Source organism: Orcinus orca, chromosome 20 (genome assembly GCF_937001465.1).
Source record: "Orcinus orca chromosome 20, mOrcOrc1.1, whole genome shotgun sequence".
In the NCBI taxonomy this organism is placed as follows: domain Eukaryota; kingdom Metazoa; phylum Chordata; class Mammalia; order Artiodactyla; family Delphinidae; genus Orcinus; species Orcinus orca.
In genome coordinates this window covers 34,118,091-34,140,429 of record NC_064578.1, presented here as the reverse complement: position 1 = coordinate 34,140,429, position 22,339 = coordinate 34,118,091, and the positions used below count along the sequence as shown (strand labels likewise).

General features: G+C 51.8%; 1 protein-coding gene across 1 annotated transcript in view; it reads right to left on the bottom strand.

The window, feature by feature from the left end:
• ZNF423 (zinc finger protein 423) overlaps positions 1–22,339 on the bottom strand; it is a 329,315-nt gene that overhangs the window by 306,008 nt on the left and 968 nt on the right. The window lies entirely within an intron of this gene.

Here is a 22,339-nt window from a genome sequence, read left to right as displayed (position 1 = left end):
CAAAGCTGAGGGCAAGAGCCAATGTGTTAAGCAGGACAGAGCATAAAGATGGAAGGCACCCAAGTTGCTGCTGATGGTGTTGACTGCCTCACTAAGTACTCTGAAGCCACACTTGCTCCAGACTTCTTGTCCTATGAGATATTACATCCCCTCATGCTTGTTTTGAACTTGGATTTCATGTCTTCCATCCCAACTGACAGGATCCCTTGTCAGCCAGCCAGTTCTATCAAAACTGGATGTCTGGCCTAGCTGCTTGCTCTTCCACTTTCCAGAAGACCATTTAGGTTTTTCCGCGCCATTCCCTGCCCCAACCAGTCAGAGGTACAATCCTCTCTCTAGGGGAAATTCACAACCTCAGGATCTTGGAGAAAAATTCTATCCAGAGCAGTGAAATGTTCAAAAAATAGACCATAAAGATCAGGGGAGGGAGAAAAGGGGAGAAAGCATTATGCTTAATGACACCGTCCAATAATAGTTAAAAAAAAAAGAACCTCACCATGCCTGAGTCCGTGTTCCTGCTCTAATCAGTAGAGGTTAGAGGTCACAATGAAACCTTTCTTAGGTCATTTTATCCTTGTAATACTCCTAGGAGGTGGGGACATTTTCGCTATTTTATAGTTGGAGAAACTATATATATATATATATATATATATATATAGAGAGAGAGAGAGAGAGAGAGAGAGAGAGAGAGAGAGAGAGAGAGAGAGAGAGGGAGAGAGGGAGAGGGATCTAGAGCCAGGAGGCCTATGTTCAAATCTTGACTCCTCCTTTCACCAGCTGTGTGACCTTGGGCCTCAGAGCCTCAGTTTCCTCATCTATAAAATGGGGATAACATAACTGCCTCTTAGAGCTGCTGTGAGGATAACATGAGACACTATATAAAGGACACCAGAGCCCTGTCTATAGTTTCCAACCAGGGCTGTACATGATGAAGGCCTGGAGGCACGCTGGGATTCACAAGAGCTGTTTTCATAAGCAGTGCTCAAGATACCCAGGCTGGGACTTCCCTGGTGGCGCAGTGGTTAAGAATCCGCCTGCCAATGCAGGGGACACAGGTTAGAGCCCTGGTCCGGGAAGTCCCACATGCCGCAGAGCAACTAAGCCCGTGCGCCACAACTACTGAGCCTGTGCTCTAGAGCCCGCAAGCTACAACCACTGCAGCCCATGCGCCTACAGCCCGCGCTCTGCAACAAGAGAAGCCACCGTAATGAGAAGCCCACGCACCTCAACAAAGACCCAATGCAGCCAAAAATTAATTAATTAATTAAAGACAGGAAAAAAAAAAAGATACCCAGGTTATGGGACAGAGCTCTGCAGAGTGAAGAAGTTGCTGGCATTCATCAGTTTCACTCACTTTCTTTGTTACTTCTGACTTTTCCTCCTACAATGTGCAGGAGGGTCCAGAAAAGCCACCGAACATCTGAGGGCTCTGCTGCTGAGGCCAGGTCATCGGGGGGGTGGGGCAGGCACCATTCCTCAGCTGTAAATCCAACTCCAGCCCAGATCCTTTGTCAGACTGTTTGCAACTATACAGGTACTATTCTGGGCCCACCCAACACAAGTAGATTTAAAATATATTAGAATCAGCTAAAAAGTCATTTGGGTCAAGCCTGCTGACCAAGCTGGGCAATGCTGCTTGAGTCTGAAAAACAGAGTGAGATCATGAAACACCTGTCTTCTGGGGGCAATAGGCTCTAAAGGGAGCCACTGAGGAGGAGGCCAGGAATGTTCTGAGTGAAGGCAAGCTCCTGGGAATAAGGAGTGTGACCTCCCAAAGTGACTCCTTTTCCAGATCTCTGCCCCTGGCCAATAAGGACATCAGGAGGCCTGGAACCCAGAGCCCCTAGGGCAGAGCCAGGGGGCCCAGGGGAAGCTCCTCAAATAGGCAGAGCCTGAGCAGACATCTCGTAACAGATCAGCAGGGACCCAGAGGGCATCCCAGTGAAACACTGAGCCTCGAGCTTGCAGGACACCGGGTAAACAGACCTACTGCAGTCAGGATCCCAAGTCCCCCAGGGCCGGCAGGCACGTAAGTGGGCGACCTGCGCAGAGGGGCCCTGATGAATATATCCCACCCGCTGGAGCAGCCTCCGCCCCTCACCACCAGGACTGTCACCAGGCAGGACAACGGGCCTAGCAGTCCCAATTCTGCCCACTTGTTACGAGAGAGAAGCAAGAAACCTGAATGAATGCTTCTGTGCAATCTCCACATTTTTAAATGTTGGTTTATTTCTTTTAAACACAGCATAACCCAATCAAAACAGATCTGTGGGCAACACTGGGCCTCGGGCCACCAGTTTGCAACCTTAATCAAAAAGGCTGAAAGAGTAACACAAAGGAGTAGATACTGGAGTCTGGAGATTTCCTTATGCTCACCTCGGCCCTCCCCGGGCCCGAGCCCCTGACCTGAATGGGGTCCACAGGCTCCACCCACCAGGCAATACCCACAGCCCTGGAAACACCTTTCCACCAAGAAAAGCTTCCGCACGTAGCTCTTCCTAGAGCCTGAGTTTCCTCCCCGAACTGGACGGACGGATTTCCATGTGGGAAGAAAGGCCTGCGCATGCACCCAGCTCCAGACCCCAGTATTTATACAGTTTCATAAACTGCAAGCGATCATTTTGTTTCATAAGAACAATCACTATGCAAATGAAACCTCCAGCTAATACAAACAGGGCTGTTAAATTCACTTGCCAATGTTTATGAAAAGAAACTCAGTGCAGCCCTGACCAAGCTTGCTAAGAAAATGTTTAATCACAACATACATTTAAGCGAGGAAATTAGGCAAATAAGAAAAGATGTGCTGACTTGCTCCCAGAGCCCCACGACTACCACCCACCCCCTCCTCTATTCAGCAAGACAATGAAATGAAAAGGTTTCCAGAGGACGGACAGATGTCAAGACTCAAGGAGGAAAAGACAGAAAAGGCAGAGATTAGAGAAGCACGGTTCCCAAATTCAAAGAGCACCCTCAGGGTCTGCCCCCCGTTTTTTACATTTGTTTTTTGACAGGGCTGTGGGAAGGGAGAATGGGAGAGCGTGCAGGGGGTTCCACGGGACTGGGCTGGTGGTCACGCGGGGCGGGCGTGAGGAATTTCCCGCTGGCTCATGGCTCCTACAGTTGGCAGCCAGGACATGGCCTGTACTCAGGAGTGATCACACGTGGGGCCAGGCCCCTGGACCACAGAGCTAGGACTCGGGATGGAGTGAGTTCCCAGTTGGCGGGGCATCCTGGGGCTGTGGCTTCCGCAGCCTGTTGCAGGGCAGGGGGACCCATGCAACACCCGAGCAGGATAGAGTGATGGGGGACTCAGGCAGGACCCCTGGTGGAGGGTCTCAAGTCCTTAGACAGCCATGTGGTAGTCCAGGAAGAGTTAACAGCCCCGGGTATCAGGATGGATTCTAGAATGTTAGGGCAACGAAAATTCATCTCATCAGCCTGTGTGACTTCAAGCAAGTTACTTTCCCTTTCTGTGCCACAGTTGCCTTATCTTTAAAATAGAGATTAGGAAAGCATGCCTCACGACATCATTGTGACAATACCATGAGATCATAAATATAGAACGCTTAGCTGAGTCCTTGAAACATAGTAAATGCTCAGTAAAGGTTAGCTATCTGGTCTAAATCCTGCGTCCCATAGATAAGGCCCTGAGAAGGTTGGTGGATTTCTCCAACTCACACAAATCAACAGCAGACACGGAACTTGACCCCAGCTCCAGTCTCCCCAGCAGAGATTTAGAAGAATGGGTGGAGGCTAGGGCCTGGCCCTGCCCCACGTCCCCTCAGGGAAGTGCGCTCGGCCAGGAGACAGTGGTAGGAGGGACCTCTGGAGCAGCAGCTCCCTGGGGCTGGGGGAAACCAGAGCCTGGCCCTGGCAGGGCCTCCCAGGGGCCCGGGCAGGGGCAGCTGTCCAGAACTGTCTGTCCATGGAGGGGGCAGGGAGGCTGCCACTCGGAGCACACCGTGTGCCAGTCCCTGGGGCCGGGCCGGCTCAGCCTGCTGGCTCCATCCAGAGCCCGCCCCAAGGGATGCTGGGGGAGGCATCCAGGATCAGAGCCTCCGGCTGCACACTCCCCTCCCCCAGCAACAGGGGACTAAAGTGGGTCAAGGAGGAAGGAGGGGGCCCAGGAGGACTGGGGGAGGGGCCCGAGGAACTCGGAAGGCACCCAGAGGGAGGGGACCAGGGGAGGATGCCTGCAAAAGCAAAACCATGTGTGCGGTGGGCCTTCGGGGAGCCAGGGCAGAGCTGCCAAGGACCTGGGCTCTCAAAATCGCCTCAAAGTTAACTCCAAGGGGCTTTAGCCCAGGCTCCCGCCCCCAGACGTCTTTGCCTTTCTGCTACCCGCTGGCCCCGGGGGCTCTGTTTTCCCCCACCCCCTCAGCTTCTTCCAGAGCCCCACCTCCCCACCAGCCCGCAGCCAAGGGGTCTGTGAGGAGCCCTCTCAGTCAGCTCCGACCCCCTCCCTGGCTCAGAGCAGAAGGTGGGCCCAGCTTGGCGCAGCAGCCCTGCCAGGAGGTACAGCCTGGGGAAAAGCAATCTAGCTGACCTCATCCTGGGCCTGACCTCAGCAGCACTGTGGCGTTACCAGGTCAAGTCAGGCCCCAGTCACCAGGGAGAGCCGCTAGAGTGGGCCTCACCACCTCGCAGGGGCGTCCTTGGGGAGCCCGGAGCAAAATGCAAGGGAGGGAGGCAGGAAATGCCAGACAGGGCTGGTCCCAGCTCGGAGGGGAGGCCGGGCTTCGGGCTCCTCAGAGGTAGGGGCTGGGCAGCACAGCTCGACCTTGGGAAACACGGACTCTAGTCGGCCTCCACCCCTGGCTGGCCCTGGCCCAATCACCGGCTTCTCTCCCAGCGCCTCCACCCTGCATGGCCCAAAAAAAAAGGAAACCACCACCCAGGCAACTCGATATGGTCCAGAAACCTCCAGGGTCCCTGGGTTCCAGGAAGCCTGCGCAGGAGGGGGTGGAGGGCAGGGAATGCAGAGGGTCGGTGCCCAGGGAGAGGGACTTCAGGAGGGAGGGGAAGAGCTGCTGCTCCTGGGCCTCTTGGCCAAGATGGGCGTCAGCTGAAGGGCTGCCTGGAAACCCAGCCCTAGAGGGGCTCCTGCCCTGGGTTCAAACCCAAGCTTCAGGGAAAATGTTGGTGGGCAGGAAGATGCAGGCTCACCGGCCACGTCCTGGGCTTAAGGGGCAGTTTGCGTGGAAACAGAGCGAGGCCCAGATGACAGGGCCCTTTAAATCTTTGAGTTCCCTCCGCAAGGCCACCCACCCCAAACCACCACATCCAAGATTCCTGGGCTGAGCCAGCTGGACTCTTGGGGCCTGGGGGTGGGGTGGGGGACAGTAGAAGGGAGGACTCCCCACCCTAAATGCATCAAGTAAGCACCTCCCACCTAGCAGAACAGAGGGGCTGGCCTGGCTGTGCAGTTCCTAAGAACCCAGGAAGCAGGTACAGCTCTGTCCGCCAGCCACCCCGAATGTCCCAAGGGCCTGGCCTCGTCCTCCCACCCCAGCCTGTCCAAGCTGCTTCTCCCCCAGCTGAACTTGAGGAGTAGGCCCAGGCAGGCAGGAGGAGGGGAGGGGAGTGGGGGAGTGCGGACTTGGCCACCGGCTGGGTCCTCAGGGGGAACATGGTGTTACCAGCCTCAGAGTTCATCACTGTTTATGGGTCTGTCTCCCAGCCTGGCTCCTGGGGGAGGGGAGGCCGTTTGTCTACTAGGAGTCCAGAAGGTGGCTCTGGGAGTGACTTGGGCAGGCACATGGTGTCAGGCAGCCTGGTTGTGACATGTGACCTTGGACCTCAGGCTGACCCTCGATGCTTCCTCACCTGAAGGATGGCAAGTGTATGGTACCAGCCTCACAGGGCCGTTGAGGGGATTCATGAGAAAACATGCGCAAAGCACTCAGCAAGCCTCAGTAAATGTGACCCCCTCCTGCCACCCCTGTGGCCCGGGCCACACCTTTGTCCACAGAGCAGAGCAGACTTGGAACTCTCCTAACAAAACAACAAAATGAACAGAGAGGTCTGAGGATAGGCCAAGCCTTACCCAAAGCTCAGACCCGGAACCTACAACAAGCCTTGAGCTCCCAGGGCAAGCCTGAGCAATGGGTATTTTGAGGCCATGGAGACACGAAATTCAGAATAAAGCCCATTCCGATACCCAGTTCAGACTGAACTGTGGATACGGTAGGCGCTTGAGGGCTGCTGTCTTCTCACTGGCCTGACTGGAGGTCAGAGGGACGGGGATAGCTCAGGGATTTGGGTGCCAGTGACGGGGCATCAGGGCCTACCCTCCACCTCCAACCCTAACGGTGTGCAGAGGAAGCCCTAGGCCCTAGTGAGCCAGGACCTGGGGGTCAGGACCCCTGTCTATGGGACGTGGGGACCCTGGAAATGAGAAGCCTAACAAGTAGACACCAACTCTGCTACGTATGTGCAGTGTGAACCAAGGCCAGGCTGTGGGCTTCTCTGGGTTCCCCTTTCTCATCTGGAAAATGAGGAGGGAACCCCCCCAACCTACTCCCTGGGTACTTGGAGGTGCCCGTGAGAACCTCTGGAACCACTCTGCGCTCAGAGGTTGTGCAAACCTCCAGGGTTTTCAAGTTTAAGGTCCAGGGGCTGCCCCAGGACTCCCCAGAAGGGACCTGTGGGCCACCCCACCTGCACGGTAGTGTAACAGTTCACTATTGTCAGGCTCGCTACCCTGCCCGCGACTAAACTTCAAGCTCCGTGAAGGCAGGGACGCAGCTTTTTTCGCTTGTCACTGTGCACCCAACAATAAGATCGAGCACAGAATGGGAAATACACATCCAGGGAATGGATGAAGTCGGGAAGTATCCATTCAGTGAATGAATGAGTGAGTGAATTTTAAGTGGCAAACCCAGAATCACTAGATCTGTTTGTAAATCTTCCGTCTGTAATTTCTTGAGCATATACAGATACAAATAAACTCAGAATTGCACTCCCACGCCCATAATCCCCATACATGTGCGCCTGGGCGCCAAGCAGGGGCAAAGCGCGACTCCGGGGTCACAGTGTCTGCGTTCAAAACCTCTCTGGTCCCAACTGTGAGACACTGAGCAATTCGTTTTGCCACCGTGTGCCTCAGTTTCCTCCTCTGTGAAACGGGGATAATCACAGTACCTACCTCATAGGGCTGCTGTGAAGCTTAAATGTGAAGTGCTCAAAAGCAATCGAGGACATTTATTTTGTATGTGTATCCACTCAGGGACCGGCCCTACTGTGGTCAACTGCCCTCTCCCAGCCCCGCCCCAAAGCTGCGGGCTAATCACCGCTCCAGTCGGCACCGGTCTCCCCTCCCAAGGCGCACATCTGGCCAGCGGGGGCCGCAGCCCACCCACCGGCCGGCACCCGGCTGTGGGCTAGACGCAGCCGCCGCCTCCTGCCCGGTCCCCGCCCCCCGCCCCCCGGCTCTGGGCCGAGGACTCAGGAGTTCTGGGGGCGCCAGCTGGGCCCGTTCAGCCCCAGACTCCGAGGGGCGGGCGGCGAGGCGGCCCGCGGTGCAGAACAAGCCCCGGCCCCACCCGGGCAGCGCAAGCGAGCGCCGCAGCCCGAGCCTTCCCAGCCAGCCCCCCGCCGCGGCCGCTTTGTGCCCGAACCTGGGCCTGAGTTATTGCGCCGCAGCCATGGAGCCCTCCCGGGCGGGGGGCGGCCCGACGCGTTCCCAGGACAGCCGCCTCAAAGGGGTCCTGGGGCCGCCCCGCGGGGCAGGCAGACGAGGGCCCGGGAAGGGGCTGCGTTCCCAAGCGCCCGGCCGGCCGGCCTGGCTCGCTGGGCAGGACGGGCCCCAAGGTCCCTCCCCCATGCCCCCTCCCTATCTGTTCTCCCGCCGCTTCCCCAACCCCGGATCTCCCGGATGGCCTCGCCCTCTCCCACTGACCTTGACCTCTTCCCCCTTCCCCACCACTTCTCCGTTCCCCTTCGGTCACCTCCTGGGACCCAGATCACACCGGGCAACTCTGCAGACATACCCCAGGAGGGTCCTTGAGGACCCCAAATCCCACCTCCCGTCCTAGAAGTTTCTGCACTCCCCACCCCATCAGCCTCGGGTCACAGCCCTGGCTTGGAAAAGCGCTGGATTCTGGGCTGGGCCTCTGAGGGAATGGGCTGTGGGAGCCTCCTGGCCTCATTTTCCCATCTGTCAGATGGGGATGGGAATGTGGGTCCGGTGCCAGGCACTGGGGACCCGGCAGTGACCGGGACAGGCAGGGGCTCTGCCAGGTGGTGCTCAGAAAGCACCCCATGAGACTGACTCACCACCCGGAGAAGCATCTCTCTGCGCCCTGACTGTGCTATAGAAACCACAGAGGGCTGGGCCAGTGGTGTGCCCTCCCAGCTGAGAAGGCAGAAGCCCAGGGAAGGACCCCCACCTCCCACATAGCCCAGCCCCTCCAAAGCACCAACTGCAAAGGCTTCCAGCCCGCAGCTCCCCTCATGACCAATCCCCCATCACCCTGGGCTTAAGTGTCACATCCCAGATGGCCCGGGCTGGACAGCCTTCCCCACCACTCCCTGCCTATCCCAGGACCTGCTTTGTTTCTCAGAAATTATGTTATTGACTCATGTACTTGTAGATGGCCTCTCTCCACCACTAGAATAAACTTCTGTCTGTTCACTGTTGTGGCTTCAGCACCTCGAAGAGTGCCTGGCACATAGTAGGTGCTCAATAAACGTATGAGATGAATAAATAAACATATGAATGAATGAGCAAACCAGTAATGATAGTAGACCTTCAAAGGCTAGAAACCTGAACTGTACCCAGGTCATAGGATTCCCTGACAAGTGATCAAGTAAGTTTGAAAATCAGAAACTATTAACAGGTCTGAGAGAATCCCATATTAGCATCTGAAAGACTCTGAGAAGCCCTGTAAGTTTTAAAAACTTGTAACTCTGTTTAACACAGTGGTTGCCAAATGTGTTTGGCCACAGAAAATATTTTTTATTCTTTTGGTGGAACATCAACGAAATCCTGGAATACATTTTGGGAAACAAGAATATAAATTCATTTCTCACCCTCACAGTCATGACTTTACAGATGTCAACTGAATCTTAGCACGGAGAAAGGACTTGCTTCTTTGTTTTAGCAAAGTCAAGTCTAGCATAGTGCTTGGTGTGTAGTAGGTGCTCCAAAATTATCTCAATGAATGGATATAAACTAAATTCACAAAGTCTACCATCCATGTGCATTTTCTCTACCCGCCTACTGATGGTCTGAATCATGCAAGCAATGACAAGAGCCTCTTCCCATGGAGGCTGGCGCTCACACACGTACATCCGTGCACAGGCACACGTGCACGCATACATGTGCACACGCAGACGAACTCGAGCTCATACACACATGCACAGACTCACATATGTATGCACATAGGCACACATACACACACATTCACACCCATCTGGGGCATACACCAGCCCACACAATCCCCTTCCCTGTGCCTGGCCAGTGCGCCCCCCTTTAGAAAGACAGCTGTCCTTGGTGAGGTGGGGAGAATGAGGGATGCAGAAACCTCTTGCACAACCTGGCACCTCGGGGCGGGGGGGTAGGGCCATCCCAGCAGGTGACAGATTAAAAGCTAGGTTTTTCCCAAGCATTGTCCTCTGGCACTGCATTCAAAGCACAAATGTACAGGTGAGAGAGAGAGAGAGAGAACGGCAAAGTCAGGTCAGGCTGCTCCGAAGTGTGAGCAGCCCAAGCCTCCGGATGGCCGTTTCAGTTTTACAAAGCTCTTTCTCACACCTCTCCTGGGAGGGGAGCCCCCATTTCATAGAACATGAAACTGAGGCTCACCGGTAACATGAGGAGGAAGTGGGTGGGTAAGAAATGGGAGTCCAGGGCTTCCCTGGTGGCGCAGTGGTTGAGAGTCTGCCTGCCGATGCGGGGGACACGGGTTCATGCCCTGGTCCGGGAAGATCCCACATGCCGCGGAGCGGCTGCGCCCGTGAGCCATGGCCGCTGAGCCTGCGCGCCTGCGCGTCCGGAGCCTGTGCTCCGCAACGGGAGAGGCCACAGCAGTGAGAGGCCCACGTACCGCAAAAAAAAAAAAAAAAAAGTGGGAGTCCAGGTCTGCCTGCTCAGAATCCCCCCACACAACCCCACAGCTTGGGGGGTCCAGGATGTTCCCAAGGCAGACCCTGGCCAGGGTCAGTGGCAGCAGCAAGATCCCCCCAACTCAACCTTGCCCTGCCCCCAGGCACAATTCTGCCACAAGGTCATCACATGACCTTGGACATCTGATTTGCCCTTCTGGGAAAGTCTGACCATTCACATGACAAGGGAGTTCAACTAAGGATTCTCTAAGATCTGTTATTTCTTGTGGGGGAAAAAAAAAAGTCTAAGGCCCCCACCTGAGCAGTGAGAAGTGAGTGTCGAGATGAGATACTGCCTGAAAAATGCACACTCCAGTGCCTGCATACAGGGGGAGCTCATTAAATGTTAGCTGCTCTGGGTGTTGTGATTCTATCTTTCTGGACAAAATCAAACATTACCCCCTCTTCCAGACCTTGCCTGATTCCCCCTATCAAGGGAACCCCTCCAACCTCTCTCAGCCTTCAACCTGCACCTCTATCTTGGGCCCTGTGGTTAGGGTTGTATGTCCTCTCCAGACTGTGGGCTTCCTGAGGGCATGGCCTCCCTTTGGTTCATCTCTACATCCTCCTTGGAGCCCAGGCGAAGATACTTACCTGGGTAAGATACTCAGGATATGGATGGATGGATGGAAAGGAAGGAAAGGAAGGAAAGGAAGGAAAGGGAAGGGAGAAGAGGGGAGGGAGAAGAGGGGAAGGGAGAGAAGGATGGATGAACGACAGATGGATGGATGGATAGATGATGAATGACGGATGGACAGGTCATCAATGGAGGACAGATGATGGATAGATGATAGATGGGTGAATGGATGGATGATGGATGGAAGGGAGAAGAGCATGACTAAAGGACTAGTTGAGGGAAAGTATCGCCCACACCCCCAAGCTCCACATTCAGAGTGCAGTTCAGTTCCCCTTTCTAAAGAAGAAATAAAAATGTTCTATAAAGATAAGAAAAATGGTCAACCTCACCAGCAATCAGGAAAGTACAAATTAAAACAATGAGCTGTTTCTTGCCTGCCAGATTGGCAAAAAGGAAAAGGGGGGAAAGAAGAAGGAGGAGGAGGAAAAGGGGAAGAAAAGAGAAAAGGAATGCATCACGTGGGCAAGGATTGGGGAAACATGCATTCACACACTATTACTGAAGGTACACCCTTTGTGCAGGGCAATTTGGAAATATCCTTCAAATTTTATGTGTCTACCCTTTGACCTAATAACTCCACTTCTAGGAATCTAGCCTAAGAAACACAAAGATTTATAAACAAGGACGCTCCCTGCATCCTTGTGTATAACAGTGAATAACTAAATGTCCGTCAGTAGAGGACTGTGTATAAATGCTGATACACCCGTTCTACAGCATTATGGCTATTGAAGTGGAGTCGTCTGTAACACTAACATGATGATGTCTCCTACACTAATGGTTCTTAACCCTGGCTGCACAGTCGAAGTACCCGGGAAGCTTTAAAAAAAAAAAAAAAACTCACCTAGGGCCCCATCCTCAAAGAGTTTGGATTATTTGGTCCATGGTGGGGCCCAGGTAATGTTATTTCTTTAAGTGCTAAGATGATACTAATGTGTAACCAAGATGGGAAACACTCTTTTATGAAAATAGCAAATAAGAGAAAGTGTAGTCAAGCACTATACGATATTATCTAGGTTTAAAATTATGTATGCATGGATGTCTATACATATGTTTTTGTGTAAGTCCACCACAGAAGAGGTCTGGGAGGAAAATAACTGTGGATAACAGTGCTCATCCCCGGGGGAGAAGGGGGAGAGATTAAATTATTTTTTAAGATGTGTAAATCGTTTTTTTTAAGATGCGGATATGGACAGCCCAAAAGGAGAACACAGATGGGTGGTGGAGCAGGACAGACCTCCTGGGCCTTCACTTGTGATCCTCTCTCCCAGCCCAGAGTCCAGGCACTCCTCCAGCCCCTGGAGAGAGCATGAGTTTCTCTGTTATCTTTTCGGGTCCCTTGGGCTGTTATAGGTAAAGGGAATGGCTATTGACTCAGGCTCCGGAGTTGGACCAGCCCTGGGCTAATCCCAGCTCTGCCCCTCCAGACATGTGACTTTGGCCAAGGTACTTCTGGGCCTCAGTGTGTGCATCCATGAAACTGAGGCCCAGAAGATAAGTCAGAGATCTGTTGTGAGAACTGACGGGGGGGGGGGGGGGGGGGGCAGGTGGGAGGAGCTGAAGGCAGGGCCTGGCACAGGTGAGTGCTTGCTCACTAACCCCCCACATCCTCCCCACAATCAGGGCCGGCCACGATGGCGACTCTGGATGGGCGTATGTAGGACCTGGACATTCTCCACCCACGTTGCCCCTGGATTAGAGGAGCATCGGGGGGCTTGCTCCAAGGATGCTTGGCAAAGGCCCTGGGGCCAAAAGAGCCAGGGGCACCTCAGACTGAACTGTCAGACACATGAAAAGATACCGACATCACAGTCAAGCCCTTGACATGTTTTCTCTTACCCAATGCTCCCCTCAATCCTCAAAAGGGCTGGGGGAGCCAGGGAGGATCCAGCTGCCCTGCTGGCGGATCCCCCACATCTGTCACTTCCGTGTTCTCACTCTGCAGACCTGTCACTTTAAAAAGTACCTTGAAAATATCTGACAACATCTTTCTAGTCTGTATTATTTTAAAGCCAAAGTATCTTGTGCTTTCCCATTCCTATGTTCCAGGAATGAACATCTTAACCCATCTAAGACAGAGAGCCAACCCAACCAGTTCCATCCCATTTCACAGACAGGAAAACCGAGGCCCACAGTGGAAGCTGTCCTGCCCAAGATCACAGAGCATGCTTCCTCCAAACCGCAACCCTCCCGTTCCAGAGAAATAAATCAATGTTGACTCAGACCTTCAGTGAGTAGGGGGTCTTTCTTTTTTACACTGAGTTTTATTTTATTGGCGGTTTTCCCCACAAACACATCCCATTTTTCTCCTTCCTCCTTGCTTCTCCCAACCCATCCCTCACTCCTAGTGCTATTGAAGGGCAAACCATCCCTGAAAGATGCAGAAGGTCCTGAAGGTCGCTTAATGGAGGCTGGACTGCAGAGTCCTGGCCAGCACCAAGCTGGGTCAAATATGTCCACTTTGAAGCCCCCTCGGGATTGTGGGAGGAAGGGGGGAGAGGAAGGGACTTTACTCAATTGAAAGTTCTGTTTTATTTAAAGTTAGTATGAAAATCTCATATTGCTTTTATCATTTGAAAACAATGTTTTACAATCCAGCACAACGCTTGGCACGGTAGCTTCAATAAACTAGCTACAATCTCATAGCAGAGAGTACTACACACACCCCTGCCCCTATCTGGGCTGAGGATAAAGGGGGAGAATGGGTGCAAAGCATGCCAACCCCAAGGGGCATGAGGGTTCCCAGTCCTCCAGAGAGAGCATGTCCCACCTCCTGAACAGAATAGAGACTGGGGGAGGGGAAGGGGGGGCAGGAGAGACCACCAGAGATGTCAGCTGTGAGCCCAAGTCACCCACAAAGATGATCTGTGCTCCCTATCAGTTCACCCACTCACTCATCGACTCATTCATCTAGGAATTCATCCAGTCATTAACCCATCATTTGTTCACTATTCACTCATTCACTTGTCCACCCGTTCATTTATTCCCTCAACAGTTTACACACTTACTCATTCACCTAACAAATCCTTTTTCAACACAGGGACCCAGAAGCCCAAGTCAAGGTCATCTGCAAATGAGGGTGGCGTCCTGGAAGCCCACCAGGCTGACTGCATCCTATATAAAGAAACCCTCCCCCTGAACAAGAAGAGCAAGGCCAGTTTTGCCAACTCTCAACAGGGCTGCTCTGAGGACTGGAGATTTGAGTTACTCCCTGTTGCCCCAGGAGGCAGACCCAGAACCAATGCACCTCAATTACAGGAGGCGGACGGCAGCTTCACAGAAAGACGAACACGTGAAATTCAAACTGAAAATGCACAGGTGTGCCACAGAGGTCGTGAGCTCCCTGAGACAGAAAGTGTGTGAGTCCAGGCTGGATGGAAACAAGGATGCCATAAACACACTCCAAGAAGTCTGAAGAAAGTGGCCTCCAAGGTTTCTCTTCAACGTGGGATTTTCAGGATCCCGAGAAGTTCAAAGGCAAAAATAGTAGAGTCTTCCCAACATGCGTGCCAGGCCCCTAGCTGGTCCCTCTCTCCCTGAGGGGATAGGGGACAGGGACACGGCTCCCCAGAGAACCCAGCGCTCTCTGCAGCCTCCATCCCAGGCGACAGGAGCCTGCCCCCTCTTTCCATCCCCCTGCCCTGGGAGCCTGCCTCTCCTCCCTCACCCTCTCCCTGGGGACTCCCTGGAGCTGGTGATTGTCTTTCCTCTCCCCAAGTTCAGACCTGCAGCCCCATGGGGCTAGGGACAAAGCAATATCTCAGGTTCAGGAACCAGAAATATGCTGTATGTTGCTGGTGGCCATGAGGTCCTGCAGTCCCCAGGCCAAGGGGGTACACCCAGCCAGGATATGACAGCCACTACCATCCCAGCTCCCTTATCCAGCCATGCCCTGCTCCCTAACCAAGCCCAGATGGCCATCACTCTGTCTCAGGCAGGTAGAATTCAGTGCAACAGAAGTTAGGTGGACAGTATGTTTTATTTAATTAGGATCAACAGAAGAGATAAACCTCACAGCAGGATAGGGAATGACAACGCTGCAAAAAATAATTCATGCCCGGGTAACGAAAGGGCAAATTTCAATTTCAGGAAAAAAAAAAAAACAACAGGGGAGAAAAAGGCACCTGGCACCTCCAAGGAGAACAGTATAAGCGTCTGCAGCACCCAGACCTGCGGGCCAGAGGTGGTGGGCAAACTGCGACTGGGAATCAAGGCAACAACGTGACCATTTCCCAACAGCTGTCCCTCCCCTTCCCCATCACAGACAAACCAGCCTGAAGTGTGCAGGGCTGGGTAGGTCAGAGGGGCTATCTGGGTCCTGGCAGGCAGGTGTGAGGGCCACAGGGCAACCTCACACCTGCCAGTCTCAGTCTCCAGAGGAACGGTGCCCCTCAGGGAGACAGAACAAATGTTCTCATCCTCAGAGTGGTCACCAGATGACTCAACAGCTCCTAAGCACCCCTCCTGCCCAGCCCCCAGCCCACCAGCCCTGATGGAGCCTTCATCTGCCCTGCCCGGACTTCGGGCACTCCAGTCTCCCCTCTCTCACCAGAGCTAGGAAAAGCATCACCAGCTCTCCCAATCACTTCATCTTCGGAGCCTCTGTTTCTCATCTCTCCCTAGAAAACGGAGGCCTTGAACTGGATGGCCTCCTCCGAGAATGATGGGCTAAGACCACGCCCAACCCACCACTACCTGGGCGTTGGCTAAAAATGAAAGTTCACAGTGGTGACGGCTGCACAACTACGCGAACGTACTTAATGCCACTGAACTGGACACTTAAAAATGGTTAAGATGGTAAATTTTACAGTATGTATACCTTACCTCAATTTTTTTAAAGGGAAAAAAAAATGAAGAGTTCTGAACCCCTCCCCAGACCAGCTGGGTGAGTATCTCCAGGATCTGGACCCAGGAATCTGCAATTTTAACCAGCTTCACTCCAGGTGAAGGTAACGAACCCAGCGCCGAGGATCCTCTAACCTGTAGGAATCCACTCTCTTCCCAAACCAAGGTTCCCTCACCTTTTCCAGCATAAAGCCTTGAATCATCTCAATAAATATCTCTTGCACGAATGAGTATTCAAATTAACGAATTCTCCAGGTTTCATAGCCCCAGGAAATACTTTTATTTACCCTGCTCTCCCTCCAAAACGAATGCTCCCGCCACCTCAGACAGTACAACTGGTACAGCCGATGCTCTCATCTCCCAACCCCGGCCTCAGGTAGCGTCAGCCCAACACCCCCATTAGCTGCGAGAGGGAAATTACTGTTAAATTAGTGAGCCCATCTACAGAGCCCCATTTTATATCCCAATTCAGAAGATGACATGAACATCTGCTTTCACTTCAAGACATTAATTTTCAATTATTGGAGAAAAACAAAATTAGTCCTGACAAATTGCTGGCGAACACGGGCTCTTGTCTGGCAGTTCATAATAACAACTTTGGGGGCCCACAATTAGTGTCCTCGGCCGGAGTTTCCTGAAGCGTCCTTGTCATCTGGAGTCAGTGGCAGAAGTCTCCTTGCCCCGAGTTCCGTCCGCTCTCAGGTGGCTGCCTCTTTGGCAGCCAGGTTCAGAGAACTAAGGAATTTCTGGTTTTCTCTTCCTGGAGAAGGCAGGGATGGAGGGGGAGGGACATGAATAAAAACACCCACCCTGACCATTTTCAGTTTTGGACATGTCAAGCTTGCCTCCCCTTCGGCAGCAGGATTTCACACACTTAAGACAGGAATGAAAATCACTCCTGAGTTCAAGGGCACCCAGTAAAGGTACCTTAGAGAGCCTTATAATTTCGCATTGGCTGTCTGCAGTGGGAGAAGGGTGGGTTACAAGGTCCTCTTATGAGACCCTTCTATCCCTACCATGATGTCATCCAAGATTCTAAGTCTAAAACTCACCAGGCCTGGCCTCTGAGATTAGAATGTTTATAAATCTTCTGCAGCAAAGAACTATTTGCTGGGGGTACCATCAACCCAGGAACTTGGTTCAGCCCGGGTCAGGAAAAAAAAAGAAAGAAAACCTGGAATTTGCCAACCTTACGGACCCCAAATCCAGAGCAACCCACTTGATAAGAGATTATCAACACCGTAATCTCATTCGATGGGTTTTTTATGTATCTTGGCTGCTGTAGTCACTATATCAATAAGAAGCCACTGAAATGTGAATGAGCAGAAGAATTCTGAGATAATGATGTAGCAGCCTTTGAATCTGACTTGCCACGATTGAAACCAGAGTGTGTTTGCCTAGCTAACACGTTCTGACTCTTAGGGGGCAGAGGCGGTGGTCACCAGAGGGAAGCAGGTCAAAAAAGAGAGAGAAAAAGAAAACAAAACAACAACAACAAAGGTAAATTATATCTTTAAGAAGAGAATGAAAAGACATTGCTAGTTCCAAAGTCAACTCGTAACTGAGCTCTGACATTGTGTAATTGACTTCGCAAGTAGAACAACAGCAATGTAACAAAGAAAATGTCAGTGTTTTCACAGCACTAATCTAAAACACTGGGAGGCCCTCCCGCTGTCAGCCAGGGCTGACAATACAATAGCTTTCAAAGGGATATTACCATCATGCTTTTATTCCTGACAGCAATCAAGACAAAGAGAATCCTTTTCACAAGACATTAAAAATCAAACCTTTGTAAAAGAAGATAGGTAAAACAGCGTTCTCCTTAAAGACAGCCACACGGAGCAATCAGCTAATTGGCGCTCCTTGAAAGAGGTAAAGTATTTTTATTTACTGAGTGTACAACCCCCCCCCATCCCCGGCAGGTAAGCGATGTATCAAAAGTTTCCACCAGCATTTCCCCCGCTCCACTCCACCCTACCCTCTCCCACAGTCAGAGGGAGCTGACGGCGCCAAAAACTTCAATTGGAATATAACCAATCCAGGCTTAATTAGTCCATTTTGGGTGCAAAACTACTCTGATTACCAACTAACATGCAGGAATTTGCAGAAACTGTCAAATCCACCAACCAAGGTGTATCAAGGTTTTCCCCGGCTACCCACAGTAACGGGGAGCCCACTAACAGTTTTCAAGGCATTCTGTTGTAATTACCCTGGACCCTCAGATCAGAAAGGAACCCTGATATCTATTGCAAACATTTTCGAGACGTGAAGATAATATTCTTTGCAAATACCAGTGTACCATGGACAAGGTCCAGGAAAGGTAAGTCCATTTTAACCTCGGGCAAACAAAGAGTTAACTAAACCCACCCATCCACCTCCGTTAAAAAAAAAAGAGAGGGCCAAGATAGGGCTAGCCTTCCTCTGCTTGCCCACCATCAAGACAGTTTTAGATGCCTGCATGTCAGAAGTTAGTGACGCTTACAGAAACCTGCAGGTCCAGGAGCAGCGAGTTAAGAGGTGCTAACGTTTGCGACCTACCCACTCTCCAAGCCACTGAAGTCACATGGCCCACCAGTTGCCAAGGGGTCCAAAATACCATGTCCCCACACCTCTTCAGGGCTTGACAGAGCCACTGTGGTCTAGGTGACCCCAGGCCTCTAGGAGGGGGAGAGAGAACTAACTCCATTTCTGGCAAGAGGTCCCTCTGGAACTCGGAGCCAAGGTGTTTTGTGACTTTTCCCTCTGGTACCTAACAGACCATCTGCCGAAAATACGCAAGTGAGTCCCGTCACTCGAAGACAGAAACATTACTCTATACACATCTGCAGAAGAGGATGCTTCTACTTTTCAGACAGAACTGGACACCGTTGTTTATTTTTAAACAGTATCTGAAAAACTGGTGCTATTCACTTTACTGCAAAATGGGCTGAAATTTTAAAAGAAGAGGGAACTGGCCCCAACACTGCCTTGAAATATCCATTCTCCTACCACCACCTCCTAAATCAGCCTTGTTCCAAGAGCCAGGCGGCCCGTCTCCATCGGTGGCAGGTTTCTTTCGTTTACACATCCAAATGAACAGTTAAGAGAAATCAATGCATCTAATTGCCAGACTATTAAATCCTACATCAGGGGAAGAATTCCAGAGCCACCAGCTTAAGAGCTGGCTACCGATATAGCAATGATTGCAACTTTCTATTAGACTGAACCAGACCTGCAGTTTTAGTCTCCAGCTAGGAACGCTGTATCAGATGCTGCACTCCACTTTCCCCCTCCCTCTCCCCCTCCCCTGTTAACATGCTGTAGCAGGCCACAACAGTGCCAGGATGGTTCTACGCAATTACTTCATGACTGTAAAGTCACCAGCATTTTGCACCTTTCGTGCGATGCACACTCAGCACCTTATGGTTAAATGTTTAGCAGGGTCCTCCTGTCCAACACACATAGTTTATCTTATTGCTTATTAAGTTTTTGCAAGGAAACAAGTGGAAGAATCTAAACAGTAATTACTAGACATAAAGGATGTTTTCTAGAGTGAGACAGGTCCTCCCAAAGCTGGGAGTTGGTGACTTAATTGAGGAAGGGGGGATTAAATGTTAGCTGCCCCAATCCACATAGAAAGCTAAAGAACCTATAAAGGATTTGTTTTGCCCTTCCTACAAGCTCATGTACGTTTAGCCAAACAAATCTGGACAATTTACACCTGTATGTGGTCTCAGCTGAATCAAGAAACCTGTAACCTCAGATGCCTCTTTTTATTACAACTCAATTATTTCCATGGAAACACGAGCAGTGGCAAACTACACCGCTTCCAAGTCCCTAGACCAACAAATTTATAAGATGGACTTTGGAGGAGCTATGGGCTGGCAGGAGAGGAAGACAGAGAAGGGGAGGGGAGCACAGAGAAGTCACTGGGGGTAGTTTTGGGATGTTGTGGTTGTCGGGTCCATGGACACAGCCTGAGTGCTAATTAACATTAAGAAGTGTAATTAACAGGCAGTTGCTGGATGGAGGAAATCAACAGTATTACCAATTATTCAAAAGTTTTAAGCTGAGCCTGGGAAAAAAGATGTATTAATTTTCCATATAAATGGAGGGGCTGTTTTGTGGATCTGAGGAGGCAGTGTGGGTAAAGGGAGTAGGTTAACAAACCACCTGATATCATTGGCCAAAATAACATCAGTGAGATGTGATGGGAACAACCCCGGAGAATGAGGCCGAGATTATCAAAGGGAACAAATCATCTCACAACAGCCACACCACACCACCAGGAAACAGAAAGGGAGAGGATGGTGTCGGGAGGGAGAAATCGGTCAGAAAATGTGACTTTTGTAACACTGATATTTTTTTTGGTGTGTGTGGTTCTTTTTTTTTTAAATCACAGGGCTTCTGACGACCAACGAGGCTATTCTCCCCGCTGCCCTACTGCCTAGCACTCTTCTCTATTTGTTGGGTGTCCACCCTGGGAGCTGGGTTTTCCAAAGAAAGACAAACATCCAGGGGGGACAAGTGACCCCACTCCAGAAGGGAGGTTGTGTCTCTGAGTGGGAGGTGCGACGTCCCCACTAAGACCTGTCATGCCCTGCTTGCAAATCACACTTTCTGAGCATCCACTAGAAATTGTTACACTTCTGTCTTTCCTTCCTGCTATGGGCTTTCACATTTGCTAGATCAATTACGAGCTATACAGCCAAGCAACTTTCACAACATATAATGTGCGGACTGGGGAAGTCCACAATGCCTCGACGTTAGCCCTGACACACAGCAGCGGAGGCCAAATAAAATAAAATTCAAAAGGTACCACTGTTCCTTAAGAAGCATCTTTAAAGGTGAAGACCTTGTCATTTTAAACACTTGATAAGGAGCTGTCCACACTCAAGCACACTTTTGAATATTGCTTGAGAAAGGGGGGGAGGGGAGGCAGTTCTTGAAAAGCAATAAATCCATCACCTGCTGTAACTCTTATCTATTCAAATTATCTTCTCTCTTAATTCCTCCCCCTTAAGGGGCGGCATCTCCACCCTGTTCACCCCAGTAAACTGAATAAATGGCAAAATGGTGAGAGACAAGGGCTGGAGCTGCTTTTGGAAAATGCAGAGTCGCGAGAAGAAACAGAGGATCTCACACTCCAAGGGCCGAAAGGCAAGGCGCTGTGTGGTTGATATTTACAACGCTTCTCAAAATGCCTACACTAGTCTTGTTCCCACTTTGCTGTCTTCCCCCCATCAATTAGTTTGAATTCTCTGCTATACATGTACATATACACATTGAGAGAGACAGACATTCATTAAAAATCATGTCCAAGCTCATTCCATGAAAGGTTGAAGACAGACTCTTGAGTCTTTCTCAGTGATACACAGAGTGGTTTTAGAATTAGGTTCCAGCAACTCTGAAACACCCACCCATCTGTTCCCGGCAAATTGCTCCACCTTTGCTTTCTGTGCCTCGACTTCTAAAAGAAAGAGGTATGGAGGCATGGGTTTGAGTTAGAGGTAGGTAAGCTCTGCATCTTCCTCTATGAAAAATCTGTTTCTATACGTAGATTTAACTCAAAATCAACTGCCCAAGTTGGATAAAACTGTTTTTCCAACCAGAGACTCCAATTGTACATTTTCCTCTGGGCCACCTTAAGTGGCTCTTGAAGGAGTGAGCAGTGAGCCAAGGAAAGAGAAAAGAAATCAAACATTATTTCAAACCGAGAACCCTTCTATTCAGCAAAAGGACAAACATCTAGCGTTTTCCTGTCCCCTTATTGAGGTCTCCATTTTGGTTTCAACCAGAACACCCTCTAGACCCTCCAGTTCTGTGGAACAGGTCAGGCTATCCAGGACCGGGATGCCTGCCAGAGTGAGGGGAACAACACCAACTTATCTCAAGGAAAAAGAGGAAAGGGAGCAAGCGGGTTGCTGAGTTTGGACTGAGTTGGTCCGCTGCTAAGATGACAGGGAGAATCTCTGCTGAACCGAGTGCCCGCGATCTCCTGGGACTTTGGAAGGAGAGCAATGGCGGGTGTCTCAAGACCCTCCTTGCCAGATGCAGCCCCAGCCATTCCAGCCAGGAGCAGGGCTGGCAGGAAGGGAGCAGGGGCCCCTGCGCCTTCCCGCGCAGGCCTCCAGGAAATGAACTTTTCAGAGCAGAACTGGGCTCGGGCCAGAGGTCATCAAGGGAATTGGGAGAGGACAAGGGCCTCGGGACTTTTGGCTCCAGAGACGTAGCGGCTCTCATCCTGTCCCTCCTCTGTCATCTCCCAGCGCGGGGGACGGGGGAGGCCGGGCACCCACCCGGGGGAGACTGGAATGGGGACAAAGCAGCAGACGAGGCCAGGAGAGGGCAGCGGGTGGGGAGAGGACAGGGGAGGGGCTCAGTTGCCTTCATGCGGCATCTCCCCGGGGCCTCTGCTCTCCAGGGCCCCGCTCGGCCCGCGGGCGCTCGGTAGAAATAGAATGCGAGACAAGGACAAGAAGAGGGGGATGTGGGGCTGTGTGTCCTCACAAACGTGTGCACTCCGGGGACCTGAAACGGGAAGCCAGCCTAGGTGACGAGGGTGTGGGTGCCCGGGGTCGGGTCGCGGGAGCTCTCCGCGGAGGGGCGCGCAAGGCAGCCGCTGCGCTCCCCTGGGGACCAGCGTCCCGCCGGCGCTGCGCAGACAATGAACTCCTGACGGAGGCTCCCGGCCCGGTTGGCCTCGGTGGAGGAGGCAGGAAGTATGGGGGCCCGTGCCGGGAGGGCGGCCTGGGCAGGGGGCGGGGAGGGGGC